The sequence below is a fragment of the Seriola lalandi genome, unplaced genomic scaffold, assembly GCF_002814215.2.
Source record: "Seriola lalandi dorsalis isolate HSWRI2012SDOR001 ecotype SW California unplaced genomic scaffold, Sedor1 jcf7180002054966, whole genome shotgun sequence".
Classification (NCBI taxonomy): Eukaryota; Metazoa; Chordata; class Actinopteri; order Carangiformes; family Carangidae; genus Seriola; species Seriola lalandi.
Genome location: NW_019525517.1, coordinates 765,949 through 792,540, shown reverse-complemented (window position 1 = coordinate 792,540; position 26,592 = coordinate 765,949). Strand labels below are relative to the sequence as shown.

Sequence of the window (26,592 nt, the reverse complement as noted above, 5' to 3'; positions counted from 1 at the left end):
ATTAAAGCCAGAACTAATAAGCATCTTCTTAAGTAAATGCTTTTTAACTGTTTTAGATAATATATGTTTAATAACAGTGATATGACTAACAATAGTAATTCTATAATGGTCTTTGTCTTTTGTACAATTCATTTAGAAATTCTGCCGACTACATTTGCCTAATTTGCATTTCATTTGTGGTTTACTTCAGCAAACATTTACTATTCCTATTACTAAAGAATGATATACATACTCCTGAGTGTTCCTTCAGCTCAATTATTGTCGGTATAATTCAATTTCAAGATGAAACAATTTAACGTTGTCAGTCACAATACCAGCTTGAAATGCCTCTCCAGACTGACAGACAGCAGCAGTCCCTCTCCGAGCGCTCTTAGACTCCAAGAGTCACTTTGGATGAAGGTGACACACAACGTTTAACCCCTTCCTCTTGATTTAAGGATTAAACACGCAGATCCCTGCCAACGGCACTTTTTCATGGAGTGACTTTGGCCGCCGTCTGCCCCTGAGCACTTGAAAATGCTGAGCATTAACCCACGCCCCCTGGCACATGATCAATAAAGCTTTGGACGCGCACATTACGCCCCCGGGTGCGCATGCACACACAAACAGGAGTCATGCCTTCCATCATTGAAACTATTAACACCATGCCAAGATCGATCAGTCACCCTTAGCTCTCCGCATCCCCCTGCCCATAAAGGGTGTGTGTGCATGTGAGGGAGTGCAGGATGCATTCATGTGCATATGTGCGATCATATGTGCAGAATATTTGTCCTCTGCAGAAGCTCACTTTTTTACCTCACTCAACAGAAGACATCACTACCTATAAGTAGAAAACATTCCCAGCTGGGCGGCCGAGCCAAACAGTTGATAGAATGCATGATAAAAATGTGCTGCAACTGGAGGAAAAATGTCCCCATATCTGAGCAGCTGACCTTTAGCAGAGAGGAGGAGGTTCCTGCAGCACTCTGATGGCAAGAATTCAACTGCGGGTTCACAGTGTAGCGCTCAGCAACTATCTCTTCCCCAGCGGTGCCATTAATAATGGGAGGCAATCTGCCTCAGTGAGATGTGGGAAATGTAGGCATCTGTAGCACAGTGGTGTGACCAGCTAAATGCTGCTAATTGATATGGACAGCAGGAGCTTCTCAGTGTGTGGGATTAGAAGGTGGAGGGTGGAGAGAGCCTGACGTGTTTTCAGGCTGTGACGAGCCCCATAAATGTGGAGCAAAAAAAAAAAAGAAAAGAAAAGAAAAAAAAAACAAAATTAATTTCTCTTTCGACTTCTCTTTAACATTTACCCATCTTCCAAATGCATCCAGGGTTATGGGACACATCTGTATTCGACCGAGTCCATCTATTTTTACCCCCCCGTCCAATGATTGATGTATCCTTTCAGCATGTACACCCTTGCTATCCACGGGGATGAATAAACCACAGATGAGCAGCAATCTGCAGGGAGTGCACACACACACACACACACACACACACACACACACAGCACAAGCACTCACAGTGGAAGTGCACGTCCACATACACAAATGCCTACGGAGGAATGTACACATGCAGTATAAAGACATAGCTGTGTGTTATGCAAAACACACATAATGCTCTCAAGCATTGACTGTACCTTTTAGTCCTTCCCATCATTCACTGTGTTGCATCTGTCATGGATGCTCACTTGTTTAGCTGTCGTGTGTGTGTGTGTGTGTGCGTGTGCGTGTCTGTTATTGCTGGGCTTACTCCGCTTTCATCTTCTCCTCGCCCCGTGACTCAGAGCAAGACAGCCCCACGTCTATTCATCCGACATGCTTTGCGAAACGCAACAGATGCGAGACAGACAACCATGACCGACGAGACGCGGGTCTCCTCTAGGAGCCGTCTATTTGCCGCTCTTGACAAACTAATAGGGCGGCTTCTTGAGTGATAGAGGGCTGTTCATTGCCATTATTACCAGAGGTGAGTTATTGAGTTGATGTGCCCTTTTCTGTTGCAGGGTAAAGACACAAACAGGAAAAATAAATGCACAGTGGCAAAAGATACAGGGCCATGTGCTGGGTATACTGAGTACAGCCTGACATGAGGTCTCAATCTTTCCTAGTCTCAATGACAGACCTAATTGTGAACCTTTTACCCACGGACAGGCAATTTATAGGATATTCACCTTGGGGGGCTATTTATATATGAACAAGCACCAGAGAATAGGCTACTCCTCAGGGCAATGCAGCATGATTGACTTCCCGGATGCTTTGCAGGGAGTGTTTTGGAAAACCACCAGTGCCCTCTTCTGTCCAGAATCAATCCCACAGCTGGCAGCTTCAAAAAGAATATTTATTTGGGGTTTTACTCGCGAGAGATGAGCAAATTAAGTGACCCCCTTAAGAGTGAGCTTTTTGAGTGAATCCGTAAAGTCTTAAGTGATTTTAGATGGAAGCAGCGAAATCCGCCTCGAGTGGTCCGTTGACCCGCGGGAGTCAGTCGTCTAATCTGTGGCGACCAAGCCAGACTCAGCAGAGCACCCTTCAGATGCAAAGTGTGTGTGACATCATTGCACAGAGTGAGCTTTCACACAGGGGGGAGGTGGAGGTAGTTCAAGCTGGGTTAAAAGGCAAATTATGGAGTGGGGGCTGCTGGTGACTCAGCAAGGCGAAGCACGGTGCCTGCTCATAAATTCATGGGCTCAAACCAGACACATCGACCTGTGCTCCATGTCGTCCTCTTCCTCTCCTCCCTACTTTCTCCTTCCCAAAAAGAAAGTTCATCAGGTCTTCTGTCACATTTAGCTTTTTGACAACTTCTGTCAGTGCAACGTGATAATGGTCCCACAGTGTTTGCAACACAGCTTCACTCCTTCTCACAGTTTCCTGGAAACAAGTGTTTATCTTGAAGAAAAGCACATTCGTTTTGAAGCAGATCCCTGGAGTAATATCAAGCAAATACTGTTAGATAAATAACAACAGAAGAAACAACAAAGACTGTGCCTCACTCTCATGTAATTTCCTGTGCGCAGTATCTACAGTTACATCTACAGCGGCTGTAGGTGTGTCTAATCCAAAGGCTCTCAATTTTGGTTTCCACATCTTTATTTTTATCCCCCCAGCTGTTTATAATAAAGACATTTCATTGCTACTGGATCCATTTTTAGTGACGGACAGGAATTTTAATGAAGAGTTTAGTCTACAATCACTGCCATGATACTTTAGTGTCCTAGAGCACAATATGTTCATTTGAACTCAATATGTCTAATGAGATGGTCGTGCTCGCATGTCTAGCTGCAGCCTGGAGTCACCGAGAGTTTACATCTTATCTCGTCTGTCACGTCCGCTCTGGACTGATGGTTTGATTTCACGCAAACAGGAGCGCTAAATCCAGCTTCACACAAGTGAGCATGAGTTAAAGGTGCAGCGTCACCTCTGGGTTAAACTTGCCTGCTCTTAACCCAAAAACTATTTGTAGCATTTGATAGTAGATCAATGCAACATAATTCAAGTAATTTACATGTATACATAACATATTTTGTATGTTTTCCTCTTTGAATTTAAAGATGCCCTGTGGAGGATTCTTGTTAAAAAAATCTGTTTACATCCACTGCTCACCAAAACACAGTGTGCTTCCTTGAGGTCTTACGAATGTGTTGAATGCATTTCCTCCCTCATAAAACATTTAAGCCGATGACTTTTTCCTTCTTTCTTTACATCCCTATTTCCAAGCTTGCAGTCCTTCTTCTTTCCCGCCTTCATCGAGGGGAATTGAGTGAAATCATATTCAAAGTTGTGCATTGCGTTGCTCATGCGCGCGTCCAAATGCGGTTTCATGCACGACATGAACAAAGCAGGGTCCTGCGCATAAATAAACTGCTCCACGGTAAGGTCAAAAACTCCACTCGTTACCTGTAACCTTTTGAAAAATGAACCTATTTTAAATTCTAATGATCCAATTATTTTATTTTAAATTAATTAACCCCCCCCACCACCACCACCACCACCACCAACACAATCACTTTACTTTTCAATTTGCATTCATAAATGTCTTTTGAAAGTCTTTGTGAGTGAAATGTTGCAGAAAAGCAAGGCAGGGCTGGTTGTTCTGAGCTCACACAGCTACATGTTATTGAAGTCGATGCAGTAATGATGCGCATTAACCAGCATCAATGATATTCACAACTATGCTTTATACCTAATTATTTACTTGACCATATATCCATTATTCCCATTAATATTATGATAGAAAAGCTGTAAGACATGAAAGTGTTAAAAGAAGAAATCAAGCAAACAAGTAAATTCCTGCCAATTATAACATATTTGTCTCTCCCACTCTCTGTAACAGTAATACCCTGAGTAGAACCACATCTGGTGTTTCTGTTGACAGTCTAAGACTTCATTGCAGCATAATTAGCTTCGAGGTGTTGGCTGAAAGTAAACAGATAAACTAATACGCAGATACACAGCAGCTATAAAGAGCTCCTCTCTGACTGATCCTGACCGTGGCGGCGGGGGGAAAAGCTGGTGACTCTGACGCTCTCCTCGAACAGAGCTTGTACATTATGTTTTGCACGCCGGGTAATTAGGCCGCAGATTTCTTTTTGCGTTTGAAGTGCCTGTGTGTGTCTGCGATGAGAGCGCGAGCGTCTCCATGCGGACAGCCTTGCCTTGTGTGTATGTTTCTGCATGTGTTAAGCTCCGTGCTCATCTGTCTGCTTGCATGTACCTATATGTTTGTGTGTGTGTGTGTGTGTGTGTGTGTACTTTTTTGGCAAATCACCTTCATTATAAATGTGTCTCATTACAGTAATGAGACGATTTCATTATCACTTAAACGACCTTGTCCCTGGTGCTAAACAAGGCCGGCTGTTACAAACCCAGTGGGCTTCTTCAGTTGAATCACAGCAGGCGGTCAGGCGGGCGGGCGGGTCGGCAGGTGTTGCCAGCTGTAATGTGAATGGAGACATCTGATTGAAGTGCACGTATGTTTGATTGTGAAAAAGAGTGAATGACATGAATGTTTATCAGATTGGATTTTATTATTGTAAAGTCTCTCCTTAGTTTAGAGTCTGAAAGAGTAGAAATCGGCTGATGCATGAGGAAACTAAGCACCTGCTTGGAGCGCTTGAAATGTCCCACAAGAGCAGTTGAAGCAGAGCGAGGCCGCCCTATACGCTAATTATGCAAGCGAGGTAGGGCCTTGCAAATTACACAAGTGCCCCACTTCCTCCTCTCGTAGCAGGTGTCGGTGTGTACAACTTCGATGAGAGGATGAAGCGGAACTATACTTCTGGCCACGAAAAGACTAAAACAAACACGATGACAGTGAATTGTGGGAAGAGCAATCAGGTAAACTTGTGTGCCCTCTTTTCCAAGTTTGATGTCAGCAGATAACAGTTACGTTAAGTTGATGTGCATCTCTCTAGTATGTCTCGCTGGGCAGTGAGTGTCTCCGTCTGTCGGTAGCAGCCACTTCCAGTGCTGTTCTGTGACTCAGTCTCTGATAAATGACTGTGAGAGTGAAACACCAACGGGCGTTCGTTTATCAACTGAAGCTTGGAAAAGATTAACGTTCACAAAATGTAACTCACGCTTCCCAGTAGCGACCCTTGTGGGGACCAGTGCAGACAATATACAGGTGTGATGGCTTCTCATGAGCACACATAATTTCAATACAAGGAAATGATTATCGAGTCTCTCAGTCAAGGCTTAGTTTAGTTACAAGCAATGTAAGATGGAAAGCAATGGAAAACCATTGAGTATCGCTTAAACATTGAATATAAAATGTCAATTACAGTTGACAAGTTCAAACCCTGTTGTGTCACCTCCACACACCTGGCCAATCACAGCATGAAATGGGTTTGTATGTTGGAATGTCAGTGTCAAAAAGTTACCTAAATTGATTTGCACAGCTGACGGGTGTCCACGGTTGCTTGATTGCACTTCTGTATTATTAAGTTTGAAGATTAATCTTTTAAAAATGGAACTTTCCCAGTTGAAATTATTAATTCATGAATGTTCACCTGAAATCTATTTACAGTATTTAACATTAACTAACCAAAGCTTTATCCTGAAGTGGATGTAATCTATGCAGCTAACTAGCCTTGCTACATTCCTGTTAAAACTGACAAAAATGTCCACGTGCATGGACTGTAAAGGTTGTAAGCAGACTCAAAGAAAATAAAAAAAATGAATCAAGAATTAATTCTTAAATTGGCTCTTTGATTGTTGTTGAAAACATGAAGTTAACTGATAAAAGCAGCCACTAACATAGTTTCTGTTTCAACTGAAAATGAGGTTGGCGCGACAGATGCCTCATTACTGGGCTAAGCAAAACCTAACAACCACCAACCTCCCAAAAGAAATCGGAGAACACAATGTCAGACTACTGGGGTTTACTTACTTAGAGGATGGAATGACACGACACAGTGTCGCCATGATAACTTCCCTGTGTCGTAAAATCCTGTCTCGCAAACCACTGTTCAACATTTTGACGTCTGATGAGCCCAAAACACTTCTCACCAGTACCCAGCAGCATGTCGCCACCACTGCAGCCCAGCACTGTGCTATTTTCTGTTTGAACACCCACTTAGCAATATGTCAAGACACATCACTCAAGCTTATTTCATCAGCGTACTGCCTAATGTGTTCTCAGCGAAAACATTGACTTTTGAAATCAGTCTGCAATCTCAGAAGGTTGATTTTATTCTGAAAACTGTCTTTATAGTAAGAGATTAGCTATAGATGTATAGATATAGCAGTAACTATGTGTACAAACTGTATACATCCAGACAGGCAGACGGATGTGCACACTCACACTTTCTCTTTGCTGAGCTCCACCTGGCTGCCACTAAGATCTCCTCTCATCCTTTCTAAGCACTCAATCTGTTTGGTGAATGACCTTTAGTTGTTGGAGAGCTTATCTCCTGCTTTTAAAGCGCCCTGCACCCCGTGAACTAATCCCTGGAGCCAAACACTGCTGCCCTAATCCCCCCTCTCTGAGCACCTCATTCATTATTTGCTTTCACTCTAATTGTCTTCAAGGCATTTCAAGGATCATGCAGGTGAGTTTCCCTGTGTGTGTGTGTGTGTGTGTGTGTGTGTGTGTGTGTGTGTGTGCATTATCACCTCATTCCTGTGTATCTGGGCCAATAAAAACTGGCTCCCAGTGTATGTGTGTGTGTGTGTGCGTGTGCGTGTGTGTGTGTCCTCGTGTCTTCATGAGTTTGACCAGCATGGTCGGGCAGGGACCAGTGACCACGCAGCCATCGGGGTGCATTTAGGAGGATTGCCGCTGTGTAGGAAGGGATCAGGACCACAGTCAGAACCAAAGCTCCGCAGGCAGAAGCCCAGAATCAGCATTCGGCAGGTTAGTGGTGTGTGTGTGTGCGCGCATGTGTGTGTGTGTGAGCGCGCGCCAACCCTAAGGGTAACAGTTCCTGGTCACAGTCCGTGGATGAAAGTAATTGCCAGTGGAGGGCAACCTGCAGCTGAGTCCCAGAGATGGTGTGTGTGTCAGTGTATGTGTGTGTATGTGTGTGTGTGTGTGCATGGAATCCAGGGCTGCTGCCTTTGTCCAACAAGCCAATACTCTATACACACTGTGCATTTTCTGCTTAGATACATGGACAAAGAGCAGTATCTGAATTAGGCTATTAATAGATGCTTTAGTTTATTTTTTTCTCCCCACCTGTGTACAGATTCTTCTTACTGTACTGTAATGAGTGCAGCTACAGGCGTTGAGATATTTTAAGCATTGAGCTGGATTGCTTTCCTTTTTAGAAATCCTCCAGCTGTCTGAGGTGTAATATGCAGCCGACATCAGACAGACAGCTCAACTTTTGCTCCTCTCCTCCAGAAAGTCTTACTGTTGGTTAAATGGTCCGCAATCACAGCAGATAGGGTCAGTCTGAGCGGGTCAGAGCGGGTCAGAGTGGGCGTGGACCGGCCAACTAACTGTAAAGAGGTTTTCATGGATGACTTCTTCTCATTCATGGATGAGGTGAGAAATAAACCCACCTGAAATCACTTTACTCATCTTTTTGAAGTTGTCCTGTAAATCTTTGGGGCTTAAATGGACAGAGTCCTGGTTTTATCAAAGTTTGATCATATTTTAGGACAACAGGACAAACTGCTGTAAACTGACATAATACAACAAACAAGAACAAAGAAAAATAATTAGAACAAATGCAGTTTGTTGTTAGTCAAACCATATATCAGTGAATACATAATCTTAGTCTGAAATGCCGTTGTGGCAAATATGTGCAGGTGTGAGAAAATAGCTACTGGTTCAAAGGGCTGAGACATTGTTATGTGAATGTTTTTTGTTTTGTTGTTATGTCTTTTTGTTCCTGTCTTTCTTTTCCTGTGTGCGCAAATGATCATCTCATATAAAAACATAAGAATAGTACGACAATGTGCTTTGCAAGAGTAGCACGTAGCAAGTATGCTTTCTTACATACAGAGGAGATGTGTTAAAATATGAACAGAGTGTGAATGTGTGTGACAACTTCAATCTCCCATCCACGGTTTCAGATTTACCCGTCTGGTTTCACACCCTCTGCTGAACCCATCGCTGCACTAAATCTTAATCCTAAATGATTTATCATTTCATATTTGTATCTGTAACTTTTACCCTTCATACGGCTTCCTGTTTTTCTCTAATTTATACTTAGGAGTCATGAGATTCGTTTATGTATTTTCTGTTATATGTAGTTTAATAGTAGTTTTAGTAATTGTCCTTTAGAGACCAATAAATAACCGATAGACTTTCAAGCTCATTTTTTCAGCCTCCATGGTCCAGACTGTTTAATAAAAATATACACACCAGATGCTTCATATGTGTCGTTTTGTATACGTGTAATGAACTGAATACAATTAAGATGATACTTTATACTTAAAAAAAAATACAAATGTGTGGCAACATCCATTTCAGTGATGCTTCATGTGCTTCAGGTTGAGTTCCTGAGACAATTTTCACTGTCAAATGCTGTTGTGTCAAATCACCAGCAGAGGGCCACAAAAACTAACAATTAACAATGTGCAGTGCATTCCCCTCAAGACTGCAGTGGTTCATTGAAATTTAATATGGGCTCTGGGGACAAAAAGAGAAACTGACATTTTCTCCCTCTACTCTTTTACAAAATCTAAAGACGGAAACATGTACTTGTTAATTTGTTCCAACACATCACGTTCTCCTTATTTCCCCCTGTGAGCTTTGAATGCAGCCATGGATATCCTTAGTACAACTTCAATATTATTACTTGCATTAAAAAGTCTATATTCTGTATGAACGTGTCAGCCTCACTTCTGTCCACTTCTGAGACCGCTGAACCAAAATGGCTACCGATTGCACAATGACCCAAACAGTCTGCATGTGGCTCGGAAAAAATATAGGCTTGCATGGAGGCCAGGGCAGACAGAGACAGAGAGAGAGAGAGAGAGAGATACGGGGCAGACATGGAGAGTGACAGGCACCTCGAGCGAAATAAAACAGAAATCAGAGAGCAATAGACCGAGGGACCATGTGGCAGAGGGCTCGCACCCTGGGGCCCCTCCGATCCCTTTATCAGCGAAACAAGCTGTCCTCTTTCACCAGAATTTACGTCAGCCACACACAGGTCGGGATGGCTTCACTATTCGCTGTGTCACCGGGTAGTGGCTCATAGATGAGAAGTTTATAGACAGGCGAAGAGTACCAAACACAAAAGCAGAGGTGGCTCCCGGCCTGATTACAATGGCATCGTTTGCTTTGTTGAAAACACAAAAGCAGCGTTAGGATTTAATTAAAAGTTCTCCCAGGTGAACAATAAGCAGGACATTGCATAGGGTAGTCATCTTTTGTAGCAGTTTCCGGAGAGCGGGGAGGGGGGAGGGTGTGGCGCGGGGTCTCACATGAGGATGACTGGTGCGGTGTCAAATGAACATGTCTCCAGATCATACAGGTGTTCAGAGGACGGAAAATTACTAGGCTGATGTTGTCGGGATTGTTCATACTGCATTTATGACTCAGCGCAGGTAAAAGAGGCATGATGCTGAGGGGAAGGGCACTGTATGACAAATGGGATTGGATCGCTAATAAGATTTTGGCTCAATAATAGATCAATGGGGTTCAGGCAGAATGAGTAATGCATGTCCAAAGAGGGGTCGGCTTGACTTCCACTCAAGGACAGAGGCCCTCCCTGCACAGTGTACTTTATATTGATAGTTTTTTTGTGTCATTTAAAAGAGTTGAAGGTTGCATGATGATTTTGAGTCTGTTTCCTTTGCTGCGTCTGAACGTTGAAAAATTATTTGTACCCTACTGCTTCGATTCAAAAGCTCTACTAATTCCCTCCGTAAGTAGTTTTTTGATTTGTTGTCACGGCAGCAGATCTTGGTAAACCATTAAAAGATGTTGCCTATATAATAAATACATTTTGATATGAACATCATGCCATAGATTTAATGTATTTAAGTTTTCCTTTTACTTCTATTCTGTTTATTCATGTAAATCATCTCAATGTCTTGATTGCATGACTGGGTTTTGTATCAGTGAATGTTCATGTCTTGTTTTTCTAAGGTTTCATGTGTGTTTGGAGGTAAATCTTGAGACCTGTGTTTGCTGAGCTGCAGGTGAGATGAGCACAATTACATGCCATTTTAAAGTAAAGGATTCCTGAATACTTTCATTTTTCTTTTTTTTTTTTCATTTAGTTTTTGAGTTTTTGTTCCAAGAGAATGGGGATTTTCACAGAGTGTGGTTGTTGTGTAAAACCAGCATGCTCCACAGTGACTATAGGAAGTTACACAGTCCTTGTGTTTTTATGTCCTTTCCTGTCAGATCTTTGCACCTGGCCAGGTAGCCATTGGCACCTGTTTTCTTATACTTTGTCATACACTTGAAGTGTGTCGCCCTGAGGGGAATGGGATCAAATCCGACACCTGCCATGGTCCCTACCCTGCTGTGCCTTTGCATCTGGCTGCCACACGCATTCACCTTTGCCCTCTTTTCACAATAACGGTGCAAAAGTGGAACTGAAAACAAAGCACCACCGATACACCGTCTGAAAATGAGTCCTACCGGAATGAATGATCAAATGGAAGTGGAAAAGTAGTTTCTTATCATGCCTCAGATCTGTGACGCATTTTGATGAAAGGTATGAATTTCAGTTGTGACTTTTAGAGTCCACTGTGCTATGCTTTTAAGCCAGCAGTGACATTTAGCATTAGAGGATATGATGCAGCAGGAAAGTGATAAAAGTATGAACAAAGAGGGTGAAATTAAAACGAGTTGCGCTCTCCTGTCGTGCTCAAAGCAGTTAAGGTTCAGCAGCCTGCAGCTCTGCCTTATTATGTCTTTAATTTTTTTTTTTTTTCTTTTGGTGGTTACTCAAACAAACAACCACAGTACGCAGCAAAGTATGTCATTACAAACCATAAATCATCGCTAACCACAGGGAGAGCAGCGAGGTAGAAAACAAACCTCTGTCGATGAAGGTTAAAGAAGAGCATGCTGTAGCTGGGGGTATATTTCCAGTCAAAAATATAGACTGCAGAACATAATATTTCGCGCTGAATCATGTCTTTTATGAAACGGATTAACAGTAGACGCGAAATTGCATTTAATAAGGCCAATTTTTCATGTAGCTTTAAATTAAGAATTCTGGCTATGAACCCTTGAACTGTCAAGATGCTACAATGCTTTAAAAGGCACACATCTCTGTACTTAGCTTTGGATATAAACATTGCATTCCTTTCTTATTGCACAACACTTCAAGGACAGGTTGGACTGCCAGAACGTACCAATCAAATATCTTACAAGCCTGGACGTGAATCAGTGAGGGGAAATTAGCATTCTCCTCTCGTCACACAACGCAGCCTCACACATGTTTGTCAAAAAGGCAGGATTTGAAACTGGGATAGAGGAAGTCTTCTTCGCCTTGACACTGCTAAGTCACTGTGCTAACAAAAGACAAAGGCAGCTGACCCTGCACTGCAAGACAGCTTGATGAAAGTGGCTGTCATCACAGTTTAAGGGTTAGCATGTGTAAATATCAACCACGTAGCACATGTGTTTGCTTGGATGTTTTCAGCCTTTCATTTTTCACTGACTGCTACTACAGTACACACCAAGTGTAAATGTCATCCAGGGTGTTAACAGTCAAAAGGGGAGGGGGGTGTCTATCAACCACATGTATGCTGTCCTTGATTTACCCTCCTTACCCCTCTGTCTCTGCCCTACTTTCCTCATCCAACAAGTCCGACCACATACTGTATGCACCTGTACTGGAAAAGTTCAGCACTTGCTATGGGTAGAGACAAAACCACAAAGGGATGTTTCTTAAGACTGAACACGATTTTAAAAGGACAGGTGATAAGAGCGGAGACACCGAAGCCATTCATGTGTCCCTGGGTGATTTGGAGCTCCGTGGTCCGGTGCCTCAAGCTAACAATAGCTGAGTGATAACACTAGCATTATCAAAAGTATCACCAGTGACCTTATTTAAGTGATGGAACCACCCAGTTCCTTCCCTAGATAACTACTACAACTCAGTTCTCCATCTGTGAAAAACACGCTATGATCTGATACCTAATATTCAACTGTTTGTATAAATTATAATGCTAAACATTTGTCTGTTGCACAGACCATAGTTAGAGTTTAGGTTCCTTTCACCACAGCCCTTTCCATGCTAGTTAAGAGTTAGGATCATTTTATCCTAAAATCATTTGAGCTAATCAAAATGGGTACTTGGCCTGACCACGAGCCCTTGGGGAATTACAGGGCAATCAGACTAGCTAAAGTGGCAATCAGGCTGAATACAAGGGAAAGAAGAAAATCATTAAGTTCATGAACAGCTGTGGATTTGTAAATTTGAGGGTTTATCTTAACCTCTTTAAAGGGCAAGCACACCAAAGTCTGTTTCCAGGTGTGTGACTGCATATGGGAAAAGTTGTATAAGGCCTTTTGTGGCTTCAAGTTTCTGACGCCAGCAGCAGAAACTCTTCATCGTGAAGTCAAAATTATGCAAGCTGCATAAAGATTCAGTTATCTTCTCTTGTTCTGTCACACAAATCAAGCGCAGACCTCTCCATTGCAAATCACAATCGCCATTGTCTCAATCACAATCGATGAACAAACAAAAACGCAGCAGTTGCACGTCATTCAGTAATTAGACAAGGTAAACCTCCCCGATGTTGGCGGATATACCCAAAGTGATTGAAAGGATGTAAACGCATTTACTTTAGGGAACAGGCTGGCGTACAATGCATCCATCTGGTCTTGCGGTGGTGAGATCAACAGGTGAAGCTGAAATATATATCAAAACCACACTAACCCATCACTACTGACTTCTGCTGTGCAGCCAAACATTGTCCAAATCCACAGAACTTTTAAAAATGTGTTTGAAATCTTTAAGTTTCCAAAGATACCAAATATGTCAAGTTGAATTTTGGGGGACTTGCTTTAAAGATAGGATGCACTTGACTAATAAATCTAGTAAACTTCTGTTTGATTGAATGGGGCAGCCATAAAAACATGTTGAGCTTGAATATTTCACTGGGTGTAAACATCATAGAGATTCAATGAAGAGTTGGAGCAAGATGATACAGAATATACAGAATATGATACTGTCAGGGTGGAATAAGAAGATTTTTCCCAACTTTTAGGTTTTTATTTATTTTTTTTTATTAGGAGAAAAAAGGGGAAACTGTGTGTGAAGGGGATTAATCGATGCCGAAGAAATGTACAAATAACTCCTGCACATTCATTCCCATTTGGTACACTTGACTAAATTTTTAATATGATGTTTTTAGCTCAAACAGCATGCAGTGTTTGTTGACCCTAATCCCACACAGTGCCAGCCTGTGGAATCTCACTCACCAGTTTTTCACGATTGAGAGCTCGAGGTGAACAGCATAAAGGACTCGATGGGTTTCTAAAGTTTGGTCTGGAAAGGCCTGTTTCTAATAGGTCTTCTTTTGACAGGAGAAATAGCGAGGAGCGAGACTAAATTTACCCAGTCTGGGTCCTGGCAAGACTTTTTTTTTCTTTTTTTTTCTTTCATAAGAATCCCTGATGCAGAGCATGTGAGACATCTCAGACTGCAGCACTCAAATTGCGCAGCGTAGGACTGTGGGTGGGCCAGCTCCTTAGGCCAAGACAAAAACACACACAGATGCACAAAGATCTTCCATTATTTGAGAAGAGATTGTTATCGCAGATAAGCAAAAGTAGCCCCTGTCTTTTAGATCTCATCACGCGGCAGGCTTATACTCCTTTGGCTTCCTGGGTGCTGTGCTACCTCAGTGACGCTGACCGGCGGTGACATCAGAAGTACTAAACGTCGGAGCAGAGAGGATATGGCTCTGAATGGGTTGCAAAATCTGTATGCCTTCAGGTCCAAACAAAGCCGAGAACACATGTACAGTATGATTTTTTGTTTCCTAAAATGCAGCAGAGGATATGACCTTGCTAGAGAAAAACATAGGCAAACAGCTGTGGAGTACATTGATGATAATTGTGCTTATTGTTACAGAGCCATTATGCAAACTATTATGTAAAAACCCTCTGTTTTAGCAGAGTAAGGTTCTTCAGAAGGCACCCAACTTTCTGAAAAGATGGGTCGCCGCAGAAAACTGTGAATGGAGAGTTTTTAACACATTAAGACAGTTTTAAGTAAGAAACAAACAAAATCAGATATTCACTAAATAAAGGAATCTGCGTAGCCTTGTTGCAGATTGAACATTCTCCAGATAAAACATTAGTTTTTAGAGTTAAAACCACAGATTTTCAGCCCATATCCGACTGCAGAATAGTCAGATGAACTCCTGCTATTGATGCTGTCCTTCCCTTGAATATCTCCAGGCTGTCTCTCTCAGCTCAGATACTCCTATCTGCTGCTTTGTCTGACAAGTGGGAGGCATGTAATTGCGCTGATACAATGGCTTTCAATGTATAGAGGTAAAGCGGGTAACATCTCACTCGCTGCTGATGGAGCGGCGGGCGAAAGTGCAGACATGGGATCACGCCGCGGATGCAGCAAAGCTTTTCTTTTTTTCCCACTGTTAAGTATATGATGATTATGGAGAAAATAGGACAGATGCAGCTGCCAACAGACGGTTCCTTTGTGAGTTTCACCCTACTTTTCAGTTCATTTTTTAGTTTTAATGGTGTTCAGTGTACAAAATGTTAAAATCAGAATGCATGCATTGCGGCCTAGAGCACTTGGCTCAGTATCTTACAAGCTTATCAAACTACAGTGGGGAAATCTCGGGGATCCCATGGTAAAAAACAAACATTAAAAGAAAACCAATGTTAAAAAACAGCTCCCTACAAGTAAAAATTAATTCAGCATCACTGTTGAAAGTTGTTGGCTTGCAATATGTTGCGGTTGTGCAATAACAGGGAAAGGGAAAACGGAAAAAACCTGATGTATTTTCCCAAAAACTGGCAGAATTGTCACAAGCAGAACTTCAACACTACTTGAGAGACACTGACAAGGTATTTGCCAGCAACAACTACAAACTCCAGCTACAATAAATACCATCAGGTAGAATCAACATCTCAAACCGTCTCAGAAAAAGTCAAACATTGTAAGCTTGTTTTTTTTTTTTCTTTTACTGTTGGCCACTGCTGCATTCAAGGCAGCTGTCTGATGTGTCCACCCACTGCCTGTGACCTCAGTGTTCCCTGAATGTATCGAGTCTTTCTAGCTAGTTAAACAACACACAATCTGAAATATGAAACACAGTGGGAGAGCACATTTGAAATGTAAACATAATTTTGAATAGATTTGAATAAAATCAGTCATGTTTTTTTTTAGTTTTTTTTTACATAATCAGTATGCATATTATCTTCTGTATCTTTGTGCAACTTCCACTGAAATCTATCAAAGACCATTTAATTAAGCCAAAGTGTGTTGTGCATAAAGCTCAGTGTCTGTCGCTGTCGCATCTGCACATTGGTAGGGTTAATGTTTTTATTTGATTATGAACAAAGCCTACCTCATCCTGTGATCAAACAACAGGAAAATATAAAGGAAATAAATAATTAAACGTGCCGTGCCCTTGCTGAGATCACAGCTATGTCAACACCCTGTCTCAGTCTGCCAATACAAATAAAGAACATTACAGATATGCGTCTTTATCTAAATGTTTTATTTGTTATTAATTCACACCTGTGTGATTAGCACAGGGACTACTTTGTAAGAGCACATAAAGAACTGACTGAGATAGGTGCTCAATGGCTTCATTAACACAAAAGCCTTGTTGAAAGTGGCTAAAGAACATTTTTCAACAAGGCGCCACTGAGAGAATACAGTATGTTTACTCTGAAAGAGAAAGAGGCATTAGGTTGGGGATTTATTTGAAGAGTGACATTGCAAAATCTTTTTAGATACACAATGCTTGCTCTTAAACATAATCATTGCCATTATAGCGACACACACTGCTTAAATATTGATCTTATTTGGTCCAAATGCTTGAATCTGCTTGCAAAACCATACTTCTAGATGATATCAGGTTGTGTAAATGGGATATTGAGTGACATGTCAAACTAACTTTCTCATTCTGCAGTAACTCTCCATTATAGTCCCTTGAGTATTTCCAAGGTTGTAATTTTTCACTTTGTATTCGCTTCTGCTTCCTCAATCCTCCGACCACCTCCTTTGAGAAGGTGTATCTGGGTTGGGTCACCAGTGAGGTCAAGCTCAGACTTCCAACACACTATGATATTCCAGATGGGAGCTAAATTGACACTAATCCTGTGACAAACCCACTTGGCTCTAAGCAGCAGACACACAAAACCACAGTGTGAGGGAGACATTCCCAGCCCATCTGAAAGTGATCAGCTAGAAAGCTGCAGAGAGTTACAACAGAGGTATGAATCAGTTTCTAGTAGTTTTGATGTATCCAACTGTTTGGCCTTTTAACTTATCACAGAAGCATGAGCTGGAATAATAATGATTACACTTGATCAGTCCCTGCACCTCAGGGCGTTCAGAGGTCAGAGTGAGCTACGACTCAGTTGGAACTGGTAGCACTCCAGTGTCATGTTCAAGGACATAGACCAGCTTGAACCCCAGTTCACTGCATGATGGCAGGCAATGTGCCAGTGTACCAATCCCCCACAAGACTTAACTACTGGACTTTCTACAAAAGAAACATCCTCATTGACTCTCTCATAGGACTAATTCTATTGCATTACATGCTATGTGAATGGCATAAGAATATTTTTGGCTCCTTTTCTCATTCATTTGTGTTTTGGATGCATTTGCAGTAGATGTCAATTAAACAGCATTATATTCATCCTTTGGGCTTGGTACTGCATCCAGGCTATTTAAAGACAATCAATGCATGTGTTTTTTTTTCCTTGGTATTTTAAGAACCTCCAAGAGGAGGAGCTCTGTGTAACTGCTACAGAGCTCCCTCAGCTGTATAGAAAGTAACCACATGTTGGCAGGGAAATACCGGAAGCTAAGCGATTTTTCCTTTCTAAATAATGTTTTTTTCTGGTTGAAAAAGATGAAATAGTTAAGAGAATTCTGAGTGGATTTTATACACTTTTTAAATATATTGTTAAAATGTATATGTAGAAGAGTGCAAATAATGTTTATATATGTTTCTATAATATCTTATATTAAGGGGAGTTGTGTGAAAGAAAGGGAGAGAAAAAAGTCAATAAATTCAGTTTGAAGCTCTTGCACATTTACCCCTTCCGGCTTTTATTCTGAAAGGCATCACCAGAACTCCCGCTGTGTACTCTTGCCGGCTTGTCGCTGCTTTCCTTCCCTGCCGTCCACCTCTACAGCATGCAAATTACGGTGCAAGTCCAATATATCGCAGATTGGTTAACTACAGAGCGCGCGGCGCGGCGCGAGAGGAGGACACCGTGCGCGCTTCTTTGATTTAGAGTGGACTTTTAAAAGATGAGAGAGTAGTCTCTTTTTAATCCAAACACTGGTCCATTGTGGCAGCTCGAACCTGCAACTAGATCATAATTAACTGTGAGTGGCTGTGGGAGGAGGGCGACTTTCATCAACATCCCGGGACCGGCAGCTCGCGAGCCCCTCGCGCAACGGAATAATTAGTAACCCCTGTGTGTGACAACTGTGTAAGAATCAAGAAAGACAGTGGACCCTGAGAGGACAAGCGGGGACTGACGGACCCTGTGAAGTTTCCTCGTGTGTCGGTCTGTTTTTAAGCAGCCCGCTGGACCGGAGAGAAAGTGTTGTAGAGGTTGGCCCCTCTTCAATGCGTCGGTTCCCCGCATCCACTGATGGACTGAGAACGGAGAAATTTGGAATAGGCTCCCTATTTTTTCATCAGTTTTAGTCGGTAAGTCACGAAGCAGGGGCACTAATGACATTTGTTGTGTTTACGTCTGTAAAACGTTGCACTTTAGAATGAGCTTAATTACTTTCTTTATGGACCAGGTGCGTTGGAAGGTTTCACTGCTGTATTTGCAGAATGGGCTAGGTAGCAAGGAATCCAGGTGTCCATTATGGGCAGGTTCCAACTAGCGAAAGTATGTTATATAGCAGTTGACCCCCTCATATTCTACCTTTTAAAAATAATAAAGAACGCTCCTGTAAAATGTACAGTATGTGGGCTGCATGGCTATTTATCACTTGCATGATGGTACAGAAAGTCCTATAATAAAAGTGCCTGGACTTGACAGAGAGGGACCAGTGAGTTTTCCTGAGGGGACTCCATTACCTCGAGCACACCTGGCCGTTTGCCACACGCAGTTACTGTATCCTACGGCAGTGTGCAGGCGTATGGTAATCCAGACCGATGATGTGCCTGTACAATGCTTTTTACTCCATACTGAAACCCCCTAACGTCTTGCTTTAAATTGCTTTGGTTTTCTGTATAGCCGCAGAAGCAGACCTCTGCATGGTGACAGATTCCACTGCCTAATGGTTCCTCTTTTTCTGGCATTTGGCCATAGCTAAATATAGTTGTTCCGTCTGAATATTCATATTTACATGTTAGTGGTCACAGGTGTGTTTTTAATAGGGACAGCATTACGACTTCTGATCAAACTCAGCCAATCAGAATGGAGAATATCTGATCTATCAGAATGAAGATGTCCGTTTTATCAGAAGCATTAATTCTCTGCTACAGTTAATCTCATTTACGTCATTAACCACACATTTCTGGTTATACTGTAGATCAGGACTGATTAAATACATTTTTACTTCAATCAAGCTTCATTTAATCAGTTTTTACTTTATCTTGCAGGACTGCCTTTTTTCTCCATTTGAGGGTGAGGTCCTATTTAAGTATAAGTTAATGAAGGAAAGAAGTGTCTAATTAGCTTTAAATTGTGAATTGGATAATTGAGTTTGGATACCAATTTTGTGCTTGGATGAATCAATGGTTGATAATTTAATAGCTTAGTTATAAGTGCTCCATACCATAAACGTATAGAGTGCTTAAGCCTAATGTGCCTGAATAACTTGGGATTCATTATTGATTGATGGTTTTTAAAGAGGGGTGAACCTATGTGGGCACAATTTAACAAATTATGCAAAACGCAGGATGTGCTTTATACTGCTTTGTTCATGTTCTGGCTTCCCCCCGACATTCTGTAGTTAACAAGAGGTCTGCACACAATTAATTGAATTTACATTGACAGATATCACCTCCTTCTCTTCAGCCTCAGGACCACTAGTTCAATACCAATAATCATCCAACCAAATCAAATTGTTGACAAAAATCACAGGTTGTGGATATTAGGTGGTTGGTAGATCTCTATTGAACAAATAGCTTGCATTGAGGGGAAACACAAATGTGTGTTTGAATAGGTGTTGTTTGTTGTAATGTAATGAAACAGCAAAAGGAAATTGGTGTGATCAGTGCGAGCAGTCTGCACTACTTTCTTACAGAGGAAGCCTGCAGATATATTGGAGAGCCTTTGCTTCTCTAAGACATGGAGAAAGAAGGCAGCGCCAGCCCACAGAATATTGAATCAGTCAAAAAAAAAAAAGGAGCAAGGGGCAAGGGAGTTGAACTAGCTCTTGCCTCTTGAGTGGGCGGATGTCATAATTATCATTTCTCCAGGATTGTGGTGGAGGGCCGCGGGCACTGGCAGAATCTCTGCAGATATGTGGGTGTAGTGGTGGTGTCGACCCTGTAGGGCAAGCCACATCACTTCCTATACAGAGGAAAAAGGGACAAGTCCCACCATAATTGGTGCCTGGGAACACTGCAGGGCGCTCCGGGAAGTTGATGGACGGCCAGAGTACGCGTACATAAACAAGGCCGAGGACGCGTGCACAAGAACAAAAGCACACATTTGCGCACATGCACGCTAAAGCAATAGAGTGCAGGGGGCTCTAATCTGCTATCCCATGTCAGGCTGAAATGGAACAACCTCTAGCTGGATGCAACAAGTCTCACTGTCTCGCATTCTCCATCTTAGTCTCCTTCTCATTCTCTGTCTCAGCCCCCGAGCAAAAGTAGCCTGACTTTTAAGTATTAGTGGATGCAACGTAACTGTTGGTTGGTGACCTTCAAGTAAATAGGGAGGGAAGGGGGGAAAGATGTCTCTCCCCTGCTGTTAGACCAGGTCTCTGGTATTTATGCTTCATGTTTTGCTGTGAAGTAGTGAAAATTGGAGTAAATGAGCAGGTTGGACTCAGAACCCTCTGTAAAACACGTTCTATGTAATTGTCTGACAAGACACTCTTTATTATTAAAAGTAGCTCTTGTCTGTTTGTGCTTAGTCACTCCTTGTTGTATTGCTGTTGTGTGTTATCTCAAACAACTGGAAGAAAATAGCCTCTTTCAGTAAAAGCTCTTCTTGCTTTAAACCTCTCTGTCAAGAGACATATAGGAGGTGGGAGCTCCAGGCCAGTGGATCTCTTATTGGAGTCTGGCGAGTCGATAGAGTCCTCGCAGGGCTCCAGACCAAGTTTTTCCACTTACTTAAAAATTTTAGGAGCCTCAGTCCAAATGTAGGAACAGCACTTTAAATCATTTTCAACACAACAGATTCATGATTTTTTTAAAAGTTGTTGCTGATCAATGTTTTAAGTGACATTTTACAAAAAAATACTGATGCACACAGCAACATGGTGTTGAAAACAAACACTCATGACAGGTGCTGAGTCTGACATCTGTCTATCTATCCCTCTTGCTTCATGCTGTATGAATATTGAAAAAACCTGCTGTTTGGAAAGTAGCACATGAAATATAATGGGCTGTGGTGAGCACTCTGATGAAATGCTCAGTGAACAGATTATTTAGGACAATAAACAGCCCTTTGTCTTTGTTTGAAATGCAACACTCCCTTCTGTTGCATCAACGTCACGTGCGATCCGTGCACGCTTCTTTCACCAGACCTGCGGTGCTTGCTGTGTTGCCTGTAAATGCACATAATCCTCAGTTTCTATTATGGTTATACGCATTCTAAGGTGCCTGGCAGTAACCCATCCAAAAAACAAATAAGGAATTAAGTGTGTTTAGGCGTTCTTTTCATTTGACTTTGAAGCTTTTTTCACCCTCTGCAGGTTTAAACAGGAGCTTCAGAATGCTGTCCAGCTTCTTTAAGTGCCCGCTGTGGCACTCCTACTTAATTGGTCTTGAAAGGTCTTGTTCAGTAGGACAGTTCAGGTCAGCTCAAGTCTCTGTAGTTGTTAAGTCATCAGACACTCAATTAACTCGTCCATAGTACGTGATCCAAAAAAAGAAAATGAAGGGGCAGAAAACCATGATACCTTTAACTAAATCTGCATTAAAGTTGCCGTCCTCAGTGTCTGGACAAGACTATTATGTAAAAATATACCTGTTTTATCAGCCTAACTCCCAGAGTGGGACTGCAGTACTGTTAAAGCATCACCCCCACTAACCCAGACTCCCCAGGTTTGTCCTGAGGCTCAAAACTGTCTCCTCAACATCAGTTTGAGCTTTACACTGTGGATTTCACTCACTGATGGTCACATTTTGATGTTCATGAATATCATGCAGGTTTTTTTTGTCCCTCACTCATTCTATTTTGGCAAGATATAGCAAATTACTAAATATTGTTACATGCAAATGAGTAAGTATACAGTAATTTGCACACAAACTTGTACAGGCTTGATATTTATCAGTCTTTCCACCTTGTAACCAGCTCATCCAGTTGAGGGCCACAGAGTGAAGCTATGTTCCAGTTCTCTGGGAATGTTTTCTACCCATAATTCCAGATGCCCTGTCTCTGTGTATTGTTTAAGTCTGCTCTGTCTGATACTTGTTATTTCCAGTGGTCGTAGACTGGTTTCCCTTCAGGCACTTAGCATCAGTCTGCTCAGTGTTGGATGGGTGGAGTTTAACTCTATGGGCTCTGCATTATAAAGCAACTTACACTGATCCCAGTGTGACACAGGAATGAATTATGGCCTGTCTAGTGAATAAACAGGGAGCGCTGAGAGAGAATCAGGATAGGGGGTATGAATGATCCAACCAGAGACTCTCTGTCAGAGGTAAAACTTGCTTGTGCACGCTTTCCAAACAAGAGTCTGTGACTTTGTGCTAATCTTCTATCCTGGTATTACTTTTTTCTTCGACACTTTTGATATGTTTTTGCTAGGTTAGCTGAAAGCTAATCCATAGGGCTTAAAGTTAGAGTACTATTGTTTTGTTAATTTATATATTTTTTTCCTTCCATTTTTCTCATGGACATGTATGGGCTCAACAAATATTTCAACTCTCTTCATATTTAAATGTACAGCTACTTAGCACAGTAAGTGATGGCACCGTAACCACAAGTTAAATATAAAATATATAATACAATCACATATGTCATTAACAATTTCAAACACATATATTTTATAATAGACTTCAGCCTAATTGTCACTTTAATGGATAGCATTCAGCTGTTACTTATGACTGCATCCACTAGCAGTTGTGATCATAAAAATAGCTAATGACTTTGTATTTGTTTGTCTAATTAGTAACCTCAGCAGGGTTCTGCCGGGGAACTGTGAGCATACAGTACAGTGCAATCCAAATCAGTTGTGCATCTGCCAAAAGGATGTCACAAAACACAAGAAATACATGCATGGGACTATAATCTGTCATGAGTTTTACAGTGTCATTACATGCAATTATGTTTGTTTAATTACATGAGAATGTGATCATACTATGTATACTTAATGTTAATTGCTGTCAGTAAAACCAAACATGCATATCTACTTTACTTTTAGATAATCAAAAAGATTTAACATGAGACTGTTTTCTAGTTTTTAGCTCACATTTTTATAGAGCATGCATATCATTTTGCTTTGAGACTCAAATGAAGGAAGTTTGTTGTTCACAAAATGACATGCATATTTGTGGATGTGGATATGAATCACGGTGCGATTTGCCTCGTAGTCCTGTTGTCCCAACACTACAGAATGTTGGAGGTGGTGCCCTTTACATTGTTTATGCTCAGTAAGCAGGTCTGTCTACCTATAATGTGTGGCTCCTTTGCGACTGAAGCGTGTATATCAGACAGCACATCTACACCTATTTATGGAGTGAATCATAAGACTGTCATTACCATTACCCTGTGGCCTTTTTACTGAGGGTGGGTACTCCTTTTAAATGGGCAATTCAAACAGCTGGGAACAGATACAGACTGAGAAGACTTGGGATGATTATGTATGACATCCTAACTTGCTGACTATTTCCAGGCAACTAATTAACAGCTGTACAGGATGAATTATTACTAAAATGATATTACTCTTCAACAGTCATGAGCAAAACTCCCTTAGAATATATTTTTTCTTGGTAAATTGGCTTTGCTTGTGATGTGCCAGACTTTCTAGATACAGCTGCCTCTGTAATGACTATTCTGAATGAATTTATCTACAATTCCCCAGTCCTGCTGGGCACTGGTGAGTCACTGCTGAATAGAGGGCGCCCCTTTTTAAAGGGACAATAATGCAGACAGTAGATATACATCTGTTTGGTGCAGATGTCTTTCCTCACCAAACGCACCTTGATGCCACTATACACTTGTGTAATCTGCCTGCTCATTTCTGGAGAACTAATTACTGCGCATTAGTTAAACAGACCATTTGAAATGCAAGCCTGCTAAATCACGCTTGCCAGGGGAGCCGAGCCACCCCCTCCCTCCACACACAGTCTTTGTGCTTCTATTATTAGTGCTATCATGCATATGTTCTCTATCAGAAATTAAGGCCCACCAGCAGAGAACAGTAAGTGAGGCGGCTATGCAGTACACAAGGTAGGGAGAGGGAGACTGTGTTTTTGTACTCTGATAACACAGATACAATATATAATGTGTCCATCTGTAAAGCCGTTTGGGCCCTACTGCTTATACATTCCCTTATGATCATCCGCCAGCTGTTAGAACGGCTGCATGACATGAGAAAGGACACAGCTGATCTCGCTTTTTAACAGGCCACTGATGATGTTTCTAAAGATGCAACCCTTGTAGCAGCCAGCAGAGCATGGGACATGATCCTCGCTCCCCTGGTCACCAAGGCTGTGTGCTTACAACACTGCCAAAAGGATCTTTGTTTCTGCATGGTGGAGCAGGTGATGGAGGAAGTATGGGTTGCTGGAGCATAACTCCTATCCTGGTCGGGAATGTGAGGTTGATTTAATAGTTGAAGGTGCACAAGTTTGGTCCAGTTGGTCTACTTGATGTAATACTGTTTCCTTGAGCTGCTCAATATGTATTGATTTTGTGGATATCTCAAGGGAAAGCAGATAAATAGAAAAATATAGGCCAGTTAAGGAACTTGGGAAAGTGTGCACTATCCTCTGACACTGAAGCTGTGTACCATGAGCTGGAAGCCTGCCACTGTGGTAATTGCACAGGCTCTTGGTACCTACACTGAGATATACTTTGGCGTAAACTCAGACTGAGACACACAAGTTGCACTAATGAAAGAAAGAAAAAGGCTAATTTCATACCTGTTCGGAGTTCAGCAGCATGTGTTTGTTGCTTGCTGTGGGGTACAGATTACTTCTACATTTTAGCTTTAACACATGAAGCACTATTTATATGATTTGGACAGGGGACCTCAGACTTCAGTAAATTAAAATTTACTCCTTCAACCTTGCTTTTGTCAAGATCCATGAATCACCATGACTGCAGGTAGCCTAGCAATGAGGAGGGCTAAGGTCATAAAATGCTGAGAACTAAGGTGACTGTGAAGCCTTATAAAACAAGTTGAAGACCAAGAAAATTCTGGATTATCCACAAGATATCCACATGATATGTTATAACACAAATGTGGAGTGACTTTTATCAGTCTTGACGGAGTTGGGAGAATGGCTCTATCTGTCTGGGGCCACTAGGGATAACAAGCCTTTCATACTTGTACATCAAGTTGCCTCACACTACAGAAAAAGGAATTAGGCTTCTGCCTTATGGGCTATTTGCGGTTCCAGCGTGCTTTACTTACTCTGACAGTGACAAGGACAGAACATGACTATAGCTGTTTTCATATTATCTAAAAATAATGTCCTAAACTGTCAGCTGCAAAGTGTGCACGCTCCTCGGTACAGTTCAAATCCAGGTTTATGGTCTGTTGTCACATACTGTGTCTGTATTGTGTGTGTCAATTCACTGCAAACTATGACAAATGGATAGAGGATAAAAATAAGTGGTACTGCGGCGCTCTGGCCCTTTTGGCGCATGGTGCATGAAGCGTTCACAATCAATGGAAAGCAAGGGAAGGTGTGCTTTGTGCTCGTCAGTAAAGATTACACACTGAGTGCGACCCGTAGCTTTCCAAATGTATAGGGGATACTTTTGTCTTCCAGATGTTTGTCAAAGTCACATTCAGTCCAAGGTTGACTGGATTGGAAAACTTGAAAGAACCGGGATGATATATTTGGGGGTTCGGCAACATGTTTAGCTCCGTTGCTTATTCACACTACATAGACCAGTTGTGACAGTAAATCTAATGTCTCCAGCCTAATTATGCCTGTTGGTGTTGCGCTGGATGACAGCCAAGAAGAAAATGAAATGAAATGGAAAAGAATATTTAAATACTCGATATGATGGAGTGATGGAGTATGGCGCAGCGTCGTGGAGCCAAAGTGGTGAAACCCACTTCCTGTCTTTATGTTGTCTACCCTACTGAAGTGAAGACCCTGTAGACCAGTGTAAAGAGTTGTGAGTGATGTGCAGGCTTGTCCCTGTTCAGTCATTTCCTATGACGTTCTGTTGCTGATTCTTCTGGCTGTTAATATCAGCGCCATCTTCTTAGCGTTGAGTAGGAGGAGTATATTATGTGTATTGATCATTAGTGGATATAATTAAATCTGATCAATAAGGAAAGACAGCAGTTTCTCAGAGCCGTGTTCTGTATCTGTGCGGCATATGAACATGTATATTCATGACTGATCTGTGAGAGAACGCTTGCTAGAATCGTAGAGAAGAAACCTCGTCACTGTGACACTGGGCAGGGGGGCACTAGATTCATGATGGGTGTGTTCCATGATATTATGGAGCACTTCACTGCACAGGAACAATACAATACATAGAGCTGGTCCAAATAAAGTGTGAACATGCTATTTATGGGTGTGCAAGTGGGCAAAGCCTGTGGTGTATGTGACAATGCCTGTAGGAAGGGCTCAATGTGTGATAAATATTACATTAACAGATTTTCTTCTCCACTTTGCC

General features: G+C 41.8%; 1 protein-coding gene across 1 annotated transcript in view; it reads left to right on the top strand.

Moving 5' to 3' along the window:
* The first annotated feature begins 17,795 nt into the window (after nt 1–17,795).
* slitrk6 (SLIT and NTRK-like family, member 6) overlaps nt 17,796–26,592 on the top strand; it is a 15,973-nt gene continuing 7,176 nt past the window's right edge. Inside the window, exon 1 of the mRNA XM_023395596.2 lies at nt 17,796–18,293. The gene's annotated coding sequence lies outside the window, so the exon portion shown is untranslated. The remainder of the gene's footprint in view (nt 18,294–26,592) is intronic.